At 43.9% G+C, this 15678-nt stretch overlaps 1 pseudogene; it reads right to left on the bottom strand.

Moving 5' to 3' along the window:
- Positions 1–5048: 5048 nt before the first annotated feature.
- LOC119293091 lies at positions 5049–12653 on the bottom strand (annotated as a pseudogene).
- Between the last annotated feature and the right edge of the window lie 3025 nt (positions 12654–15678).

Raw genomic sequence — 15678 nt, 5'->3', positions numbered from 1 at the left:
GGGGAGGTGAGTAGGAAAACACATTGCACACAATTAACCAACTGTTCATGTCGTTGAAGGCTGATGGTAAGGTCACCATGTTTGAAGGAGGTGAGTAGGAAAACACATTGCACACAATTAACTAGTTGTTCATGTCATTGAAGGCTTCCATCAAGACTTCCCTTTGTTTAACAGGTACATTTCCACTCATCAGCAGGATCTCCTTGCATTCTGTCCAGTTTAGCTTTCTTGTAATTAGGTCCAGTTGTTCAACAGATGCTTCTTTGTCTGACGGTTTTCTGCTTTTGACGAGGAACAGGTGTACAAATGCAAGAGATATCTTGTATTATGCATCAAGAGAACCCTTCCCTGCACTTGTCTCCATCATTGCGATGACTTTCTTCTGACGATGAAGAGGGTTCAGAATCACAACAGATACTCTTAATCATGGAAGAGACTTGTGAAGAATGCCACCATGATGGACGTGCACATAATGGCCCAACCTTTCCCAAATTTCAGTGATTTGTTCATCTGTGATATTGCTTATCCTTAATGAACTCCAGAATTCTTTGCCTTGATCTGGAGCTTCTCTTGATTGGCCGGTTGAAGAAAATCCTGTCTTGCTCGGTACTTTGCAAGATAAATCTTTCGTCAATTTCAGTTCAACGAGGCCCAAGATGTTATACAGCTCTAGGAAGTTGTTTGTTCAACAGATGCTTCTCTGTTTGATGGTTTTCTGCTTTTGACGAGGAACGGGTGTACAAATGCAAGAGATATCTTGTATTCTGCATCAAGAGAACCCTTCCCGGCACTTGTCTCCATCATTGGGATGACTTTCTTCTGATGAGGAAGAGGGTTCAGAATCACAACAGATTCTCTTAATCATGGAAGAGACTTGTGAAGAATGTCACCATGATGGACGTGCACATAATGGCCCAGCCTTTCCCGGATTTCAGTGATTTGTTCATCCGTGATGTTGCTTATCCTTAATGAACTCCAAAATTCTTTGCCTTGATCTAGTGCTGCTCTTGATTGGCCCGCGGAAGCAAATCCTGTCTTGTTGGGTACTTTGCAAGAAAAATCTTTCGTCAATTTCAGTTCAACGAGGCACAAGATGTTATATAGCTTCAGGAAGTTGTTATGGAATGGAGTCCCTGATTGTTGATCCCTGATTAGGTCCAGTGGTTCAAGGTATTGACTGAACACGAGAACTCACACCAAGTACGAAAATGAGGCATGGACGGATTCTTTCTTGTCCGTAACTAGGAATCTGTCCCCTTCACAAGTCAATTCTGCCGGCAACGCACTTTGTATTATTTTTGTGATTGTCCAGCATGGCTTTGGTTTAATCACAGCAGGTGCAGGAAGAGAAAGCGATAGGAGCATTGCCAGCTGGTTTGCTGATTCTTTGCTTGACATGGTTCTTGAAGACATGCGTTTCAGAGCTAGCAAACTGTCGTTAGTTAGCCGGAGGTTTAGTTTCCTTCTGTGGGAACTAGATGCCCAAGAAAATCCACACCTCAGGGCATATTTCCTTCAGAAATGGCTGCTTGAAGCGGTCGGTGGGTGGTGCGAGCCGGGGTTGGGGGGGGGGGGTTCCGGTTCGTCCAAAAAGGTGAGATTTGTGTTGGAGCCCCAGGTGTGGGTCATGTCACCACAATTCCTAGTTAGGGACAACATTGTCATAAAACTTGATCTTGAGAAAGAATCCATTCAAGCCTCATTTTCGGACTTGGTGTCCTCCATTAATTGTGGAGATGCGCTCAAGTTTTTGAATGCGCTGCAACCCCTTTTCATCGAGAGCGATGTGCCTAACTAGGTCTTGCGCAGATCATTAGTTATCGTTGTGATTGGAATAACGAGCTGATTATGCAGTTTTACTCTATAGTTCACATCAGCATTGACAAGAACTCTATCACTCTGATGGCAGATGGCACGAGTATCACTATGTGACGTATAATGATGGTAAGGTCACCATGTTTGAAGGAGGTGAGTAGGAAAACACATTGCACCAGCTGTTCATGTCGTTGAAGGCTTCCATCAAGGCTTCCCTTTGTTTAACAGGTACATTTCCACTCATCAGCAGGATCTCCTTGCCTTCTGTCTAGTTTAGCTTTCTTGTAATTAGGTCCATTTCTTCAACAGATGCTTCTCTGTCTGACGGTTTTCTGCTTTTGACGAGGAACGGGTGTACAAATGCAAGAGATATATTGTATTCTGCATCAAGAGAACCCTTCCCTGTACTTGTGTCCATCATTGCGATGACTTTCTTCTGACGAGGAAGAGGGTTCAGAATCACAACAGCTTCTCTTAATCATGGAAGAGACTTGTGAAGAATGCCACCATGATGGACGTGCACATAATGGCCCAGCCTTTCACGGATTTCAGTGATTTGTTCATCCGTGATGTTTCTTATCCTTAATGAACTCCAGAATTCTTTGCCTTGATCTGGTGCTGCTCTTGATTGGCCGGCTGAAGCAAATCCTGTCTTGCTGCGTACTTTGCAAGCAAAATCTTTCGTCAATTTCAGTTCAATGAGGCACAAGATGTTATATAGCTCTAGGAAGTTGTTATGGAATGGAGTCCCTGATAGTTGATCCCTGATTAGGTCCAGTGGTTCAAGGTACTAACTGAACACGATAACTCTTGCTTTCAATGGTGCACAAAGATGGATCATCTCGAAAACAAACCATGTCTTTACTTCTTCGCTCGGGTCTAGCGGTACAATCCTCATCTCGTCTTGCATCTGTATGCACGTTCCTCGTCCAAAGCACAAAACCGTCAGACAAAGAAGCATCTGTTGTGGTGGACAAGATGAAGAGTGTACGGCTTGACCCGAGCGAAGGAGTAAAGCCATGGTTTGTTTTCGAGATGATTCATCTTTGTGCACCATTGAATGAAAGAGTTCTCGTGTTCAGTCAGTACCTTGAACCACTGGACCTAATCAGGGATCAGCTTACAAGAAAGCTAAACTGGACAGAAGGCAAGGAGATCCTGCCGATGAGTGGAAATGTACCCGTTAAACAAAGGGAAGCCTTGATGGAAGCCTTCAACGACATGAACAGCTGGTGCAATGTGTTTTCCTACTCACCTCCTTCAAACATGGTGACCTTACCATCATTATACGTCACATAGTGATACTCATGCCATCTTCCATGAGAGTGATAGAGTTCTTGTCAACGCTGATGTGAATTATAGAGTAAAACTACATAATCAGCTCGTTATTCCAATCACAACGATAGCTAATGATCTGCGCAAGACCCAAGTTAGGCACATCGCTCTCCATGAAAAGGGGTTGCAGCGCATTCAAAAACTTGAGCGCATCTCCAGGGCCCTTGCACATCCAGCTGCTGCATCAGACATGGAGGTCAACGCCAGGCAGCTAGGGGCCATTAGCCGCCCATCCATATATCGGAGCCACGCCACCAGGGAGCACAACACATCGAGATGGCCAAGCCTCCCCCACCATGCACGCGTACCAGAGGACAGATCCCACTGTCGCCGGCCACCAGCGGGCTTTGCTCGGTGGCATGCGCCGACGGCAGCAAGGAGGAGAGAGGGGGTTGAGGAGTGGCGGCGCCGGGTGCTAGGGTTCCGCCCGAGCCATTATTTTTGTCATAAAAATTTGGATTTCGTTTTCCCCCAAAAGATATAAATTTTGATTTTTCACTGTGCAATATACACATATTTGACCATTCTTAATATGGATTTACTTAAAAAAACTAAATTTACACATTTGTTTCGAGAAAGAGGAAACACTCCTCCGACTTCTAAACTAAAGATGCTACAAGGTCAAAGCAAAAGAAAGTAATAATGTAAAAAATAGATCATACACTCGCGCAACTTGGAAAAGTATAAACCTTACCTCTCAATTATACTATAGACAAAGTTTGGTCCCTCAATTTTAATACAGAACATTGTATGCCCCACATATGTCAAAAACCCGTTTAAATTTTGGTTGCTTGCTCCATACCGGGAAAAAAGTGTGCCACTTAGCAAAAGAAAATTAAAAAAGGAGACAAAAAAGTTTAAATGAGATCAAAACGAAACACATGTCAGGAAAAAATATTAAAGATTCCAGAAATCTTGGAAATGGAAAACAAATCATGAGTAACCATTGAATTTGGTAAATTTACCAAAAAATTCCATAATAAATATAACTATTTCCTTTGTAAATAGATCTCCACGTTCCTTCATTTTTGTCCATTTTTTCACAAGGCTGCCACGTGTCCCAGCCCCATCATTAAAATTAATTGAATGAGGAAAATGATTGATCATATAAACCCAAGTACTTGATCCTTGTTATCCCTCTCTTGATTTGAACACATGCCACCTCATCACACATGTCACCTCATCAAAGACCCACCACAACATGCATTGAAAAGGTTTTCCATTATTGGTTGACCCCAACTATCCTAATTACCTCAGCATGCACACATTCCACCTCATCACAAAAATACTACAACATGAAAAATGTTTTCCATTGTATTACGTTACTTATATTTAATGAATATCTTTTAACTATACTATAATAGGATACAATATACAATATGTATTTCCAGCTTTAGTTCATATATTATTAATCCACTCAGCAGAAGAGAAATTTCCACTTCTTCCTCCACAATTTCTTACATAAATCATCTTTCGGAGCCATTGGGTGCGCCATGCACCCTGGATCTCAATCTCAAATTTGCGTAGTAGCTTTACCTTCACACATGTGTCGCTGAAAAGCTTAAATAATGGAAAATGGAGAGAACAATTATTGTTGGGTAATGTAAAAGAGTGTGGCAAAAGTCTGGCACCTACGGTGAGCAATGTCTGTCAAGGGCATGGTTTCAGTGAGGAGAGCATGTCCATGAGCTAAGCAAGAATCTGAACATGCCGGTTATAGGTGGCTACCAGGACATCCTGTCACACACTCTTTAAACGATCGCGACAGTGAACAATATATGTTTCTTGCAATATCATGACATCGTGTACACTGCTAGTTTGTGATGCATCTTTTTAGGTGTATACAGTCCCGTATCGTCCTCACTCAAACAATCTTGTTGCATCATGGAGCATGCTAGCTAATCAGATGGTTGCCGGACCAGTTGACCGGACCAGAAATAAACATAGCCCTTCACATCAGGATACGACCAGAAAGTGTTGTATATTTTCTGCGTGCAACCTCCAAATCTATATACCAGTTTCAGTGTGACTCTGTTAAGCATTGGAGAGGATCTGAATATTAGTTTTAGGAAATCATGTTCATGCTCTTCTCCATTGAAGTTCTTGATGTGAACTTCTTCAAGACGGGTCAACGAGATACTGTGGCATCTCCAATTCTTTGGCTTGTCACAAGGACAATTTTCTGGGCATGTCCGCTCCTGAAGAAAATGAAGAGTATTAATATGTATTTTGTTTATCCCCAGAGTTGAGACATTATCTCAAGGCTACTTTGTATTTAACATAAGAGCTCTTTTAACAATTGTATTAACATAATATACAACCTCCATCCCAAATAACTTGTCTTAGATTTGTCTAAATATGAATGTATATCTAAGACTAAAATTATAAATACGAGTACTATATATGCCCCCGTCAAGAAGGAAAAAGAACGTGCAACGTAATGTGTAGGCCTCTCCAAGAAAAAGAAGAAAGAAACATGTAATTTGTAATGTGTATGTCTCTGAGGAAACAAAAAGAAAAAGGAAATCATCTATTGTGTAATGTTTAAACCCCCCAAAGAAAAAGAAAAACAAGTATACTGGATAATGTGTACACCTCCCGCAAGAAAAGAAGTACATGTACTGTATAATAATGTGTGTATACTTCTTTTGTATCCCGCGAGAGACAAAAAAATTAAAACATGTACAACCTCCGTCCCAAATTATTTGTCATAGATTTGTGTATATAGACTAATTTACGACAAGTAATTTGGAACGGAGGAAATATCATATAATGTGTATGTCTCCCACAAGAAAACAAACCATGTTTGCAAGATGTAGAAGCAGGGGAGGAGAGTTACCGACACTACTAGATTTCCCACTATAACCGAGGGTCAAATTACCATCGGATATTTTTGCTCACCGTCGGATTTCTGTATAACTGACGGTACACCGTCGGTAATCTCCCGTCGGCTATGCTTGGTCGGCTATTACCGTAATAGCCGAAGGTACTGTAGGGTAATACCTTCTCCGACGGCAATTAGCCGACTCAGAGAAACTTGACGCCACTTATAGTTGAGGGTTCCTCGTCGGGTATTTATTTTCTGACAGTTATGACTTGCCTTCGACTTTTGTAATAGTTGACGGTATATATTTGATCCTCGAGGTTCATTATAGCCGAGAGGAGAACCAAACTGTCAACTAGTATGACCGCTGAGTGTGTATACACCCCTACGTGGATTCCTTTAGTTGAGAGGCCAAACGACACCCTCAATACATAGATTCACCGATGGTGTGAAGTTTCCATTGACATATTGTGTAGCTATGAGGCTTGTTCCATGGTAGGCCATTAGTCACCCTTCAAGGATTGCTTTCCATTTCAAATATATCTCATAATTGCACAACCCACAGATGACCAAGAAACATAAACAATTATATTTGGCACAACTTTCAGAATATGAGAAGAGTTGCATCAAAGTTACATTGATCACCGTGATCTACCTAGGAAGTTTGAAATGCAAAACAAAATAGTACTCCCTCCGTCCATAAATACTTGTCGAAGAAATGGATAAAAATAGATGTATCTAAAACTAAAATACGTCTAGATACATTCATTCCTCCGACAAGTATTTCCGGACGGAGGGAGTAACTAAGATCTAATGGTCCAAGCATTATGCATAAGCTAAATTGACCAGAACTTCATAACTTCACTTTGTTGCATGTCTTGACGGAAGACATTATACTCGTCACCCTTCATCACCATATGTATCATAACGCTCAACAATCATTTCCATAGACATCATCACCCTTGCCATAGATCACAATTCCTCCAGTACTATTTCCAATTCCTAAGAAATGATTAGATAAGTTGTAAGGGAGATTAAATATATACAGTTGAAATTTAATTGTGGATACAATTAAAAAACTTAGATGTTCTAATTGACTAGTTAGCTGCTATCTAAAAGTATAACTACGTATTCATCTTTTGATCCTTCACTTGCAATTTTGAGGGTAATATGAATCAGCAGGAACACACTCCAAATGATATACAGTACTACACGTTGCTCTGTGTACAAAAGGAATAATCTACCAATAAACCACACTGATTTCAATTTCATTATAAGTTTGCAGCGGTTTACATCACATCATGCTTTTCGAATTAGTTGTAACATTCATATAATTCAAAGGACATGACATTATTCTAATTCACTGAACAATCCTATGTCCAGAAACATGTGCTATGGTTAGACCAAGATTGCTATAATGAAACCAAGTTTGTCGTACGTTCTCAAAAGCATCAAGGTCTCAAAAGCCGAGGACCCAAAGAGCAAAGCTAGTACAGGGAAAGCGAAATGCTAGAAAGGAGGATGCCTGGCATATTGTCTAATCATATTGTCTAATGTTGAAGTATTTTTCTCTGTGCAAATGATTTGACTGTAATTAATTATAGCAACATCTCTGCCTATATGAATTCAAACCAATTGTGCCCCTTAGATATTCTTATACTAAGAACTAATAATCAAGTACACTGGAAGTACAGAAAATTATCTACAACTCTCGCATTGTCACTATAAATCAACTTTGAAAGTATCTCATCCAGAAACAGGTAAACGTAATACTGCAACAAGTACTGCATGACTGCAGTACTGCTTTGATTAGAACATCTAGTTTTTTTTATCAGAATTGAACAAACAAGATACTCTGCAGTCTGCAGATGAAAAGAGAAGAAACAAAATACCTTCAGCAGCGATGGAAGGTCATCGTGATTGGAAAAGGTCATCAGGCGAAGGGGGTGCCATTGTGTGGCAAGGTTCATTGTTCCACCCTTCCTCGCCAAGCATAAAACTGGCTCAGTAGACCATCGGATTCTGGGGGCTTGATTAATGTGCCTAAGCTCAAAAGCTTTATATTCTTGCTCTTCAGATAGGCCCGACTTAGACCTGCATGATAGCATAGTGCATTTAAGTATAACAAGAAGCCCATGCTCTACATATTTGAGAAAGAACACACGGGACATGATGTTAACTTGACAGTGGCTGCATCAACCTTAGGCACATGAGTTAAATGTTCCAGAACTACAAAATACTAAGAAAAGCAAAAGCGAGATATCAAAACTTATAATTACATCTACAAACCAAAACTAAAGGAAAAGTAACCAGGAATGTACGTACTCCATGAATGGAGGGCCTCTTTAATGTTAATTGGTTTGCTTGGCAGGGACATCTAGTTAAGCTCTACAGTAGTATGAAGTATACATCCCGATCCTGATTACACACACTGACACAGTGTCTCTTCTCTGCACTATAGTGCCAACTGCTACAATTAGCTAGCCTTGACCAAACATACAGGCATCAACACAAGTCAGCTAGCTCACCTCACTGGCACAAAATGTCCATTCGCTAGTTAATCAAACTATTTTTCAACACATAGGCTTGACTTTATTTCGAAAACTAATAGGCTTGGCTTTGTTTTTCAACAACCATATAAAAAATAGGCCTAAACAGACATGCAAACAACCATGGCCATTGGCATCGATGTACAACCTGAATCTCACCACCACAGTAGCCTACCGTGGCACATCTCCTCCATCTCCCCAGTATTCAACTTGGAACACACGAGCAAATCCTGCACCTCAACCACCAGAAAAAGCCCACCATCCATTACAACAGCACACATACGCCACACAGATGACCTACTCGACGAATTGTGCTAAGGAGGTGGCGAACAAACCTGGTACTGGCGGGCGAAGGTGCGAGTGAGCGTGGTCCACTCAGCAGCATCAGTTGACCCCTTGGATGAGGAGGAGCTTTAAGAAAGGGTAGAAGGCCAATACATGTCGCAGGAGGTGGAGGGGTAGAGAGCCGACGAAGAATACCGCTGCGGTCCCGAGGAGAGGCGTCGAGCACGTATTGGTTGGGCGACGAGGCCAAGCCGACCAGGTCCGGCAGCGTCGTGGCTGAGGGCTGCCAGATCTGAGGGCCACGAAGACCTATACGGGAGTTGAAGGGAGCGGGTGACGTTACTGGACTAGGGAGGGCGACGAGGGTGGAAGTACGCAGCCGGATCGACGGCTGATGGCGGCCTTGGCGCATGGCGGCGAGGAAGCGAGAAGAGAAGATGTGGCATGGGAGGTTTCATCAGAGGAAAAAGGGGTGAGGGATGGGAGGACGTGGGCACATGGACGATAGATGATGGGTTGTAAAATTTGCTAAGGGGCAAGAGGGAAATAATGGCGGGAGGTGAAATGGTTCTTGGTCCTGCCTGAAAAAAGAATTTTATATAAAAAATATTAATACATACCACATGTATTCAGTAAAAAAAAATAGTATATTGAAAGTAATTATTTTTAGGTTCCCATAAAATGTAATTGTGGCAACCAGACAACGCAACTCTAATTTTTTTTTGCGTGAGAAACTGCCAATTCATTCATCTTCAATCATGATAGTGCAAAGAACAAGAGAGGTAATAAAAATTCAACTATGTTTGTGGACCACCTAACAACGACTACAAGCATTGGAGCGAGCCGAAGGCGCGTCGCCATCACTGGCCCTCCTTGCTAGAGCCGGGCAAATCTTGTTATAGTCGACAGTCGGGAAGTCGTCGTGCCAAGGCCCATAAGACCAACACACGTGAGCAGCAACTACGCTGATGAAGAAAGACGTATATCAGAAGGATCAAATGTGTAAACACCCAAACAAATACGAACGAAGACCGGATCCAAACAGATTCACCAAAGACTATCAACGATTGAATCCCGTGAGATCCGACGTAGACACAGCTTCACACGCCCTCTGATGATTCTAGATGCAACCCCAAACTTGATGGAGAACTACGAAGGACAAACCAGGCACACCACATGGCCCGGCCGCCGTAACTTTGACTTCAAGGTGAAGAACAAACTGAGGCAATCCCGCGGACACATCAGAGAAGAGTCGACTACAGCAACAATTGTCGCGTCATTAACATCGCTACCTCCATCATCGTTGCCACATAAGCCTAGACGCCACAACCTCGTCATCCGCCGATTCTGCTTGCCGATGCCGAACTCCCAAGACGAAGCCCCTGAGCGGAATACGACACCAAGGCATCGCCACAGTCACACAAGATCAAGGGTTTCGGACAGACAGGTTGTGATGGCCAGATCCGCATGGGAATGGCGCGACAACAAAACAGTCATACCTCTAGGAAGGTCAATGATGGTCACAGCCGCCGCCATCACTGGGTCTTCATCCAAGCTCCCGCACCACCTCAGCCGCACATCATCTGGCACAGACTCCGGCAAGTCCACCAATCACCACCACCATCGAAGCTGCCACCGACAAAGAAGCCCCAAGATCCGCAACAACCATCAGCACCTCGCAAAGACCACCAGCGGCTAACCTCCATCACGAATAGCCAGATCCACAAACGGTCGCCCAGTGCATAGCCACCGAACATAGTGTGAGTCGTTGTGCCCTGTCGAGCGCAAGAAACAATAGAGCGCTGCCCGACGCCAAGAACCAACATGGTTTCGAGCCGCAACCATGCATCAGATGCGCCGACCCGTGCTCTCTGGAGACCAGAACTACGACAGTCGTAGCCAGAAGTCTCCACACGCCAGGCCACCTCATGGTTCGCTGCGCCACCACATCTGCAGTCTATGGCCGCCGCCATACCTTTTGGACAGCACGCCAGAGCACATCTGAGTGACAACCTACTCAAGTGCATGGCACCGGCCGATACCGTGTATGCGACATCTGCCGCCACAACCGCCAGATCTGGGTGCTAGGACTCAAATCCCAATTGCACTAGATCGCCCCATGGCCCACTGCTCCCGAGCTGTAGTCCCTCACTGTGCCATCGTGTGACGCCTTATGCTCCTGCACCGCCACACGACACTCCATCGTAGCACCACAAGCCACAAAGAAACATCGCTTCTGCCGGTACCAAAAACACACGTGTTGCATCAGATTTGTACCCCATGCATGGTAGTAGTACCAGCCGCCACTAATGGCCACCCGGGACCATCGTCCTGGCTTTCCACACACACGATGAACCTCCTAGCACTACTCCACTGCGCCTTCATGCCTCCAGTTGGAATCTTCTTATAAGGAGTTATATGGAATATAACATCCATCATTCTACATTTATTGATGTTGTCCATTGAAACATATCATCGAGAGGGAAAGTTAACCGTCGGTTATTACTATACACTGTCGAGTATTTTCTCAAATAACCGAGAGGCACACATGTACCATCGGCCATTTTCACTCATAGGTGAGAGTTTTCTTTTCACCTTTGGCTATTAAATTTCACCGTCGAGCAATACATCTAATCCCCGTGGGTGTGGCAAAAACCGTCGAGCATTACATGTAATCCCCGAGGGGGCACCAAAAAACGTCGGGTATTACAATTAACCGTCGGGCATTACATGTAATCCCCGTGGGCGTAGGGAAACCCGTCAGGCATTACATGTAATCCCTGTGGGTGTAGGAAAAACGGTCGGGCTTTATAATGAACCGTCGGGCATTAAGTTGGATACCCAAGGGATGGATTTTCATCGTCAGGCATTCTAGTATACCATCGGGTATAAGTGGTAATACTTGTGAGTTAACACTAACCGTCGGCCATTGCAACTACCGTCGGCTATTACTGTAATAACCGACAGCCCGTCAGCTATTAGGTTTCACCGTCGGAAATATGGGGATTTCTAGTAGTGCGAGTACCAAGATGCTATGTCGACTATTAGCCTTTTCATGGCAGCAAAACTCTGATGCAATCCAAGGAGACGCCACACAAGTGCTCCGAAAACATGCCCGTCCGTGACAATAAATAGCTTCAACACAGAGAAGTTGATTACTGGAAGCTTCTCCATCTCCTGTGCAAACTCCACCTCGTGTGCCATCTCCAGCTCATACCCCAATTGATCCTGCAAAACAAAACAGTTTGCCAGGATACGATGCATAAAACGAAACGAACCTTGAAGGAGTACATTGGCAAAGACAGAAGAGACGTACAGTGGCCGATATCTTCAAATAGAGGACGTGAACAGAAGTGGCCGTCTGTAAATCTGTGTACTGACCTTAAGTTTATCGTCTCGAGATGCCAACAACCAAACAGATGAGTCGTCTCTGTAAACCAGCGGTCCCACACGACCTTCTCCAGCATTGGCGCCGAGATGGACACGCTGAGGTCCGTGTCGGCGCCGAATGACAATTCCAACTGCTTAAGCTTGGGCGTCACGATGTCGATGCTACTGATCCATACGTGCTCGTTTGTGACATCAAGTGTCTGCAGCGATACCGAGTGGACCTTGATGTCGAATATAAGCCCGATGACTCTGAGCACGCGCAGGCACGGGCAGTGGGTGATAAGGGTGTCAATGCCGATGACGCTGGCGCCACAGAGGGACAACGTCTCGAGCGCTGAGAACTCGCTGGACTGCGGCTGTTTGAAGCAGATATTGCCGCGCCAGGAGATAACGATTGACGTAGCGCGGGGGAAGTAGGGCGCACTAGTGGAAAACAGGCCTAATGTGCGATCCATTAGCGCTGGTTCGTAACTGAACCGACACTAATGTACACATTAGCGCCTGTTCCAACGGCTAGCTAGCCACCTCCCATTAGTACCGGTTCGTGGCGAATCAATAGTACCGTTTCGTGCCACGAACCAGTACTAATGAGGTGGTGGCAGGCCGGCGTCAGGGTGGGGCCCCACAAGATCCTTTAGTACCGGTTCATGGCACGAATCGGTACTACAGGATGACCTATAGTACCGGTTCATGTAACCAACCGGTACTAAAGAGGTCTCTATATAAACCCTTTGTCCAGCCCGAGCCAATTCCCCTTTCATTCCTCTCCTCTGTTCTTCCTCTTCCTCTCTCGAGCTCATACTCCAATTTTGCCAAAATTCGTGAAGATTTGAAGGCCCCCAATCCATCCAAGTGATCACAAAGGTTAGCAACTTTGTCCTTTCATCTCTCATTGCTAGATTAGCTCTTCCAATGCTCTAAGTATAGTGATTTGTGGGTTTTATTTTGGGAGCAAATGATATGTGCTAATATTTGATTTATATGAAATTTGAGCTCAAAATAACTCTTAATTTGCATATGTAGGTGTTGTTTACTTAGTGCCTTCCCGTCTCCGTCCTAACCACCGTCGATCGCCCACACCGTCACGTCGCCGGCACCACCTTGTGGTGAGACTCTTGTTTTTATATTTTTTATATAAAAAAAATCATGTTTGTGTGATTTAGATATATAGTTTCTCGTATAATTATCTTACCTGTACGTTGTTTGTTATACATAGTGCCATGGGTTTGGTATCCGTCCCCGTCGGCCCTCGTCCGGGTTATGATTCGGATGTGGTATATTCTCTTTTAGCACTATTTGTTGCATTTCGAGTATATGACAAATTATGCACATCAAGTTGACATAGATATTTTCATCTAGGAGGTATGTGAACCGGAAATGCCAACCGACCCTATTGTAGAGATGTTAAATTTAGTTGAAAAAGAGAACGAGTACTTGAAAGAAAAATTGAAAAGAATTGAGGGGGAGAAGATGGAATTGGAGTTGCATGTTGCCGAAGTCGTCGATGATCACAAGATCAAGATGGAGAAGATGCGATTGAAGAATAGAAAGATTAGAAAATATGCCATCGATAATGAGGCTTGGTATCATTATGTTGTTGGATCAATTGTTACCTTAGTTCCGGTCTTGATCGCATTTGTTGTTGCATTGAAATGCTTTAGCTAGAGAGTTATTTCTATGTTGTTTTATGAGAATAAGTGTTGTAAGAACTTTATGTATGAACTTTGTATTAATTTGGTATTTTAGGTGTTGTGTAATGAAGATGAGCCGGCAATGGATGTACGATGACCGATGCTCTCCCCAGTTCACTAATGGCGTGCATACGTTTCTGCTTGCGGCTGAGGCGAACAAGGGGACGGATGGTTTTATGCCTTGTCCATGTGCTGGATGTAAGAATGATCAGAATTACTCTAAGTCAAGGACCATTCACGTCCACCTGTTTGAGTCCGGTTTCATGCCCCACTATAATGTTTGGACCAAGCACGGAGAAAGAGGGGTTATGATGGAAGGCAATGAAGAAGAAGAGGAAGACGATAGCTATCCTGGCCATGGGTTCTATGAAAACAATGGTACAACAATGGGGGAAGAAGCTGAGCCGGCAATGCGGGAAGAAGCTGCAGAGCAGGCTTCAGATGAGCCCGCAGATGATCTTGGTCGGGCAATTACTGATGCAAAGAGAATGTGCGCAGGTGAAAAGGAGAAGCTGAAGTTGCAGAGGATGTTAGAGGATCACAAGAAACCGTTGTACCCAAATTGCGAAGATGACAAGAAAAAGCTGGGTACCACACTTGAATTGCTGCAGTGGAAGACAGAGAATGGTATATAGCTAACAAGGCATTTGAAAAGCTACTGAAAATAATGAAGAAGAAGCTTCCAAAGGATAACGAATTGCCTGACAGTACGTACGAAGCAAAGAAGGTTGTCTGCCCTCTAGGATTAGAGGTGCAAAAGATGCATGCATGCCCTAATGACTGCATCCTCTACCGCGGTGAGTACGAGGATTTAAATGCATGCCCGATATGTAGTGCATTGCGCTATAAGATCCGCCACGATGACCCTGGTGATGTTGAGGGCGAGTGCCCCAGGAAGAAGATTCCTGCCAAGGTGATGTGGTATGCTCCTATAATACCACAGTTGAAACGTTTGTTCCAAAACAAAGAGCATGCCAAGTTGATGCGATGGCACAAAGAAGATCGTAAGGAAGACGGGAAGTTGAGAGTACCCGTTGACGGATCGCAGTGGAGAAAAATTGAGAGAAGGTGGAAGAAATTTGCAGCTGACGCAAGGAACGTATGGTTTGGTTTAAGTGCAGATGGCATTAATCCTTTTGGGGAGCAGAACAACAATCATAGCACATGGCATGTGACTCTATGTATCTATAACCTTCCTCCTTGGTTGTGCATGAAGCAAAAGTTCATTATGATGCCAGTGCTCATCCAAGGCCCCAAGCAACCCGGCAACGATATTGATGTGTACCTAAGGCCATTAGTTGAAGAACTTTTAGAGCTATGGAGCATAGAAGGTGTACGTGTGTGGGATGAGCACAAACAGCAGGAATTTAACCTGCGAGCGTTGCTGTTTGTAACCATCAATGATTGGCCTGCTCTTAGTAACCTTTCAGGACAGACAAACAAGGGATACTATGCATGCACGCACTGTTTAGATGATACCGACAGTACATATTTGGATAAATGTAAGAAGAATGTGTACCTGGGCCATCGTCGATTTCTTCAGAGCAGGCATCCCATTAGAAAGAAAAGCAAGCATTTCAAAGGTGATCCAGATCACGGGCAGAAGCCTCCCCACCGTACTGGTGAAGATATACTTGATATGGTCAAGGATTTACATGTAATCTTTGGAAAGGGTCCTGGCGGACAATCTGTTCCGAATGATGCTGACGGATGTTCACCAATGTGGAAGAAGAAATCCATATTTTGGGACCTACCTTACTGGAAAGACCTATAGGTCCGCTCTGCAATC

The sequence above is a fragment of the Triticum dicoccoides genome, chromosome 4B (genome assembly GCF_002162155.2).
Source record: "Triticum dicoccoides isolate Atlit2015 ecotype Zavitan chromosome 4B, WEW_v2.0, whole genome shotgun sequence".
Taxonomy (NCBI): Eukaryota; Viridiplantae; Streptophyta; class Magnoliopsida; order Poales; family Poaceae; genus Triticum; species Triticum dicoccoides.
Note: the sequence above shows the minus strand (reverse complement) of the source record. Positions and strands in the feature narration are given on the sequence as shown.